The sequence below is a fragment of the Lepisma saccharinum genome, chromosome 7 (genome assembly GCF_977018435.1).
Source record: "Lepisma saccharinum chromosome 7, izLepSacc3.1, whole genome shotgun sequence".
NCBI lineage: Eukaryota > Metazoa > Arthropoda > Insecta > Zygentoma > Lepismatidae > Lepisma > Lepisma saccharinum.
The window spans coordinates 84,212,416-84,220,256 of NC_139235.1; positions in this window are offsets into that span (position 1 = coordinate 84,212,416).

Below are 7,841 nucleotides of genomic sequence, written 5' to 3' on the forward strand. Positions count from 1 at the left end.
ATTCGAACAATTTCTCACCTAGGAAGAAACCTAATATAGGAAATATTCTAGTGTTTTGTGGGAAATTACCACTCTTGCCTCACGACTGCCATCTGTTGTTGTTTTTTGCCTACTATTTATCTTCTTCCATAGTTGATAATAGAAGAGTAGAGAAATTTTGTTGTAAATAGGATTCTTTTCATTTCGTTAGGAAGCAATATAGTTGAAAATGTCACTTTCCTTTCATGAAACCCTTGAAAATTAATTTTAATGCACTTTAGATTGTCTACGTAGTCTATGTAAACCACAAGCCAATGTAATCTACGCGTAGATTACGTGTAGACAACGCATGTAGACGTAAACTTATAGTCTACGGCACATCACTGGTTCAGGTACCTTACATTCGTTACTCTGTAACCGGGTCGGTTGTTGCCTGAGGGCATCAGTTTGGGCGTCCCTGCCCCAAATCAAATTACAGGAATCGGCGCTCGCTTAAATAATCTTCCAAATAAGACGGACATCAAGGCTTGCATCTAAAAGAATAACCGCCGAGCCCGTCCAACGAAGTCTTAGCCGTTCATCTACCTGTCAGAACGAAAATAAAAGTCCTTTGTTTCCCAATCGGAACAATGCCTGCCCATAATAGGCTCTCCAGCGTCCTCCATATTCATGCTCTGGAGCTGGAAAAGCTTATGAGGTGATTTCCATATTCCAGCGGCCTTAAACGATTCTTCATGTCGTGGGAGCGGATCAAATGGAGTGGAGGCAACAGCTGGAGAGCGAAGGGGCTCTGGTTGCGCCAAGAAAAATTTCTGTGTTACGTTCATTACCGTCATCTCGAGAAGGAATAATGTTTATTCGGTGCAGTGAACGGATCCTAATAAGGATATGAGATTTCAAAACAGATTCCGCAAAAAAAACATTGTTTCCATGGAGCAGCCAGAAATTTTTGTAGGGGGATCCAGCCATTGATAAAAATTGTACAGCAGAAATCAGGGTAGATAAATATATTTTTTAAATTTAAATGGGATTTTTTTATTCTTAAAAAAAAAACATGTTTAAAATTGCTTGTATGGGTTTTTGCACCACACAAATAGATATATGTTTTTTTTATAGAGAAAGACTTTTACTGGTTAACGACCCTGTAAAATCTTTGAACAGTTCGATTAAAGCAAATAAAAAATTATATGTAAATGTACATTTTTCTGGTTCTGATACTGTATACATGAATCTACTATGGAAATGCTTGTTGAGTGTGTAAATGAAAGTATAATAATTTCAGTAACTTTTCTTCTACTGAAAATGAAACATTCTGGGTGTAGTATATAATTGTAACTCAAAATATTTTTATAGTTTTTGTAGCTGAATTTTGGCGATTGTTTCATGATCGTTTGCAAAATATCAGCGGCCATGTTTATTTACAGTTTAATTAATTGAAGACTAAAATTGGTAAACGTTGTAAGTGCCACAATAATTCAAACACCGTTTTCCACTTTAAACTGTGAAATGTGCCATGCTTTATAATGTGGAAAACTTGAAATGTGGCTGGTAGCCCTCTAAGTAGTTCAAAGGGCGTGTAAAGAGGTCACTAAGCCGCTCGTCAAGTCAACCTTGCAGCAGGATTTCGCATATGTAGATCCAAACGTGCGCACAAGAACATAGTTCCACTGAGACGGGTTCTATTCCGACACAACTGCATACTTGCAAGAAAACAGTTATTTAATTTGTAATATACAGACAAAATAGTACATCCATTAGCAGGTATGCACTTAATTGGTTGCGATCACTGTGCAGACGAACTTAGAACCGCAGATTCGCCAACTCGAATGTGTATTGCGTTGAAGAGACACTGCAACTTTAGAGCGAGTCGAGAGAGACTGAATGCGTTGCAGAACGCGTGGAATCGGTGATACCAGTGTTGCACATCCCACTATTTTAACCCTATGTTTATTGTAGAGCGGCGAGAATGGCTGAATCTACTGTTCAGCGCGTGGTTTTACCCGAATGTTATTTTGGACTTCGTCCGAAGGGAAATGCTCTTCAAAGACAAGCAAGTTGTTTTGAATGCATAATCCTCCTTGCGGCAACAAGATCAAAGTAAAACAGGGCGTGAGGTGGTGATTTGCCGTCAATGTGCGCACGAATTGTATCACGGGTGTTGAATGATTTGCGGTTTGAGTTTAGCAAGAGGAAACGATTGTTTGTTTTTTGACGACAAAAGAATCTCCGCTGTATTAAAAGATATCGCAGTGAGAAGAAACATGTTTATTATTTGGACGAGACGTCCTTCAACTCGGTGGGTGGGGGAAGGGGGAATAAAACATGGAAGGATACCACCATGCAAAACCACCGCCAGGGCTGAAGAAACCAATGATGAGGGGAAGGGAGAGGCTTATTGTTTCACCCACTGGCGGAAATGAAAGCTTTGTTGAAGGCGCATATTTACTGTTCCGCGCAAAGAAAGGGAAGGGTGATTATCCGTAAGAAATGGACAGACCAAGATTTGAATCCTGCTTTAGTGAAGTGATTCATAAATTGAAACCAGAGTAATAGCGACAGACAATGCACCTGATTGTATATATCACCAATAACAAATCATGCTTTTTTGGTGGTATAACTTGAATTGCGTGTGTCTTACAGGAACGGATGTATTGCGGACGAAGCAACCACGTTTTTCATAAATGTATTTCTTTCTAAACCAAAAACAATAATTTGTCATTAAATTCAAGATGGGCCCATCGTTGTTTACTTTTATCTTTGTTTATTTTTATTTTTGCGTGCTCGAAATACACACACATACTTTAAAAATTTTATGTTTCAGGAGACAAAGAGAAGCAAAAATACATTCCACTTGACATGCATGCGGGTTTTGATGTGTTGTGCGGTTGGCAATACTGTGGATTTTCTCAGTGTCTGCGATGTAAGCAGCTCGGCGGTTGAGGAAAGACTGGCTCGGAAGATTCTGAGCTCAGTTCTCGCGCGGATTGATACATAAAACCTGCTGCAAACTTAGCCTGACGCGCGGCTTAGTGTGCTCGTTCTTACGGGCTGATGTGCGGAACGATGCGATTTCCCAACACTTTCGCTTCTGGCACTTACAACGTTTACCATTTTTAGTCCTCAATTATAATGGAACTGTTTAACATGATTAGTATGTATGTATGTTATTCTATCTGTATGGTATAAAAATTATTGAATTTTAAATCAAGATAAATTTAAGTGTGCTTACAGTTTACATATTATATTTCCTTTCGTTATGAGCTTCAGCAATGGCGGCGATTAGGGGGGCGAGGGGGGCAGTTGCCCCCCCCCCCGCCACTTTTGCCCCCGCTCTATGCTAAATCTTATCTACAAAGGGAAATATACTGTCTTTGCCCCCCCCCCCTAATTTTGGCACCTTGCCCCCCCGGTTTTTGGACCCAATCGCCGCCACGACCTTCCCCCCCCATCAGTACATATATTTTGTTTCCTCTCTCATAACATAATAAACACCATTAATTGATTACGAGATTAATGTAATTTCGCCAAAAGTGATTCTGATATTTACAAAATCCTTATGTACATTATTCTTTATACGGCGAATATCGAGACGGGGTTAGCATCCATTGGAAGGAGGCTAGAGGAGCTCGAGAGAGAGAACCACTCTCTGCGGGAGGAGAACGAAGATCTGTGGCGTAGGCTTTGTGCAACGGAGGCTGACGTGGACAGAATCATCGGCCACTCGAAAAGGAACAACCTTATTTTCGATGGCATGGAAGAAACTGGCCGTGAGACGTGGCAGCAGTGTGAGGACAAAATCAGGAAGCTGGTGAGGGAGAAGATGGGGGTAGAGCTCGACCAGGAGGCTGTCGAGAGAGCTCACAGGCTTAATTACAAGGTGGCCGGCTGCAGACCCATTATAGTGAAGCTGCACCATTACAAAAGGAAGGAGCAGATATTGGCGAATCGGAGGAAACTACGCGGCACATCCGTGTACGTAAGAGAAGATTATTCACCCAGAATTGCGCAGCAGCGACAAGTGCTCACGGGACACATGTTAGATGCCAGGAGGGAAGGGAGACGCGCGTACGTATCTTACGACAAGCTGATTGTAGACGAATATGTTTACAAGACGAACGACGATGGCTCGGACATTATTTGTGTGGGACAACGGAGAGGACACGACGATCTGCGTGGTGCTGCCGGAGAGGGCGGAAGATATGGCAACAGCGCAAACGGAAGGGACAATGGAGCCTCTGGAAGCATCGACAGGTTGTCTGATGGACAAGAGGATGACATCGGCACGGGAGAAAGGCGCCCGCAGGAAACAAACACCGCCGGGGGTACTGGTGCTTGGGGAAGGGGGTTAGTGAACCGGAAAGCCCAGGAACGTTTCCAGGAATTCAACCCAAGAGGAGATCCCAGGTTGCGGAGTCGAAGCAGGGGAGGCGTGCCGTGACCTTTGGACCCGGCTGTAAACGAAGGGTGCATCAGGCAGGAACCAGGTGAGTTTACGCGACATTTGGGAAAAGAGGGGGTGGGGGGAGGTGAGATTGGTGGCGAACCCCGAGCGTTTTCGAAACGGGTTTTGAAAATTCTTAGCTGGAATGTGGGGTGCTTGCAGGGCAAACTTTCTCGGTCTGAATTCTGTAGATACGTCACCGAATTTGACATTGTGGTATTTGTGGAAACGTGGTTTAGCACGGCGGAGACGCCGCAGGGTCTGGGAATGGTGGGGTATGCACAGATCATGAAGAGACGGGCTGGGAGGGGGCGGTATCCAGGGGGGCTGATGGTGCTCGTGAAAGAAAGCCTACGGGCGCAACTGACTAAAATAGATATTGACTGTAATGGGATTCTAGGCGTGCACCTGTGTATAGACAATATTAAATTATGCTTGATTGCACTTTATAACCAACCAGTCTCGTCCAAGTACCACAATGACAGATTCTTCGAGCGAGTAGCTGATTTTCTGCACCTTGTCGAAGATAAATATCCGCAGACGGACGTGCTGTTGCTGGGGGATTTTAATGCGAGAATTGGAGGGGAGGATTGCACGACAAACGGGGAAGAGGGGGGAGGGAGGGTTAGACGAAGCCTAGATCCACAAATAAATGCGGAAGGGAGAAAGTTGCTCAACCTGGCGGAGAGTTTTGAACTAGAGGTCATGAACGGGAAATACGGGAGGGATTTCGAGGGAGATTTCACATTTGTGTGCGAGGCCGGGATGTCTGTGATTGACTATATTTTTTCAACTTGCGGATTGGCCAATAGGGTGGCGGAGTTCTATGTTGACGAGCGGACAGAGAATCGGCACTTCCCGTTGGTGCTGGAAGTGGAGTGTCCGATCACGGTTAATTTTAATGCGGTGGCGATTCCCTGGCAGAAAGAACAGGAAACCTCGATTCTGAGGCAATATAAGATTTCAGAGGAGGGGCTAGAGTGGTTCCAACAAGGGTTGCAAGATGATATAGCGGTTATGCTTACGAGGGAAATGGAAAGAGCGTTGGGCGAAGGCGAGGTGGAAAGAGGGGGTCTCTTTATACTACCACATCATAATGCGAGCAGCGAGGCACATGTTGCGGGACACACGTCAACAAGTTCCCAGCAAGGCTGACACGTGGTATAATGACGTATGTAAGATGCACAAACGAATATTGGATCGATCTCTAAGGCAATTCCGTGCTCGCAAAACTGAGCATTCTAGATTAAATTACTTAGAAGAACGCCGGCGTTACGCGCAAGTTTTGGAAAGGGAGAGGGAGAAGTGGGGGGAGAGGAAAGTGAGGGCTCTTCAGGAGGCCATCCAGGGCCGGGATACGAGGAAGTTGTGGCGGATTATTCGCAACCTGCAAGGGAGTCGGTATACAATAGGCAGTATCTCTGCACGGAGCTGGGAGGATCATTTTCTCAAGCTGCTGGAAGGGGAGGGGGGGTCAGGGGCTATTCCAAACGAGGGCAGGTTCCTGGGTACTTTTGTTCCAATCCTTGACGAAAGTGTGTCGAGGGTGGAATATGATGCGGCTGTTCGCTCGCTGAAGACCGGCAAGGCGGCGGGTATCGATGGAATCGGACCAGATCTCGTGAAGGTGCTGAATTGTAACGAGCGATTGGCAGAAACGGGAAGGTCTCTGCTCAACAACATATTCAATAGTGGAACCTTCCCAAAAATATGGAAAACGAGCGTTATTTGTCCTCTTTACAAGGGGAAAGGGGATGTAAATGACACTAATAATTACAGAGGTATTTCTCTCCTGCCCGTGTTAGGGAAAGTATATTGTAGTATTCTGTACAACAGATTGAGAAAATGGGCCGATATTTTTGATAAACTGACCCCCCTGCAGGCTGGTTTCAGGTCCAATTATAGCACTATAGATAATGTTTTTGTCCTAAACACATTGATCCAAAGCAAGTTAAACGAGAAAAGGGGAAAATTATATTGTTGTTTTGTTGATTTTGAAAAGGCGTTTGACTCTATCAATAGGCAAATGCTGTGGGGGAAGTTATGGGACATGGGGGTTTCGGCTAGAATGATTAATACGCTAATGAATATGTACAGAGGGGTCAAATTTTGTGTCAAATGTGGGCAGGGGGTGGTGTCTGGGCATCACGAGAGCACGGTAGGCGTCAAGCAGGGATGCATACTTTCACCTTTACTTTTCATTCTTTTTATTAATGACGTTGCTAGCTTCGTGGGAGAAGAAGGAGCTGAAACACCGGAGATAGTCGGGACACCGATACCAATCCTTCTGTATGCGGATGATCTCGTTTTAATATCAAATGAAGTACAAGGGTTACAGCGGGGATTGAACAGACTTAAACAATATTGCACAACATGGAAGTTGAAGGTAAATACACGAAAAACTAAAATAATGGCGTTCAAGAAAGGTTATGTTTTCGCAGCAAAGGAGCGGTGGACCTATGGGGATTCCGAGCTTGAAAGGGTCAAACGTTTCACCTATCTAGGCATCACGCTGAGTATGGCAGGGGAGTGGACAAAGCACATCGAAGGCAGAAAGGGAAAAGCTTGTTATGGGCTGGGCAAGGTAGAGCGACTGCAACGGAAAGTCCCTACAGTCAGTGTGAGATTACTGGACCAAATTTATGAAGCAACGGTGAAAGCAACCCTATTTTACGGCGCGGAACTATGGGGGAGGGTAGGGGGGCGAGTAGCAAATCAGATACAAGCGCGGTTTTTAAAACAAATACTGGGAACCAGCACGAGTGCAAGCACGTGTGGCGTCCTGAGGGATATGGGAAAACATAGGGAGGATGTCGAAGCGAGGATGAGATGTTTCAAGTACTGGATGAAGCTGGAACAAGGGGCCGGAGACTCACTGAAAGAACAGTGTCTGCGAGTTCAGATTGAGGAAGGGTTCGCACGCCACTGGGCAAGTGGGATTAAGGACGACTTGTACAGAATGGGTCTGGGGGAACTGTGGGAAGAGGTGAGGGGCGGGAGGTGCGAAACTGGGATGTTGCAAATCATAAGGGAGAGGTTGGTGGACGGTAGCAGGCAAGACATCATGGCAGAATGTAGGGAGAAGGTAACGCTCGTCGCCGCACAACCGCCAGGGGTGTGGGTGGAATGGGGGAGAAAACGATATATTGATACGTGTACGTACCAGCAAAGACGTGGATTCGCCTGGTTCCTGCTAGGGGGGTGGAGGCAACACAAACTCAAGGGGCCGGACGGTCGTGCCATCTGCACGTTATGCGGCGGAGAGGAGACGAGGGCTCACATCCTACACGAGTGTGTTTGGTCGGCACCCCTCAGACAACGCAAATGGGGGGACAGTGCAAGGGACAGCATTGAGCAGACCATCCAGGCTATATGTAGGGAGGAGAGGAGTGGTATAACGAATGTAAATATCAAAGCCCTG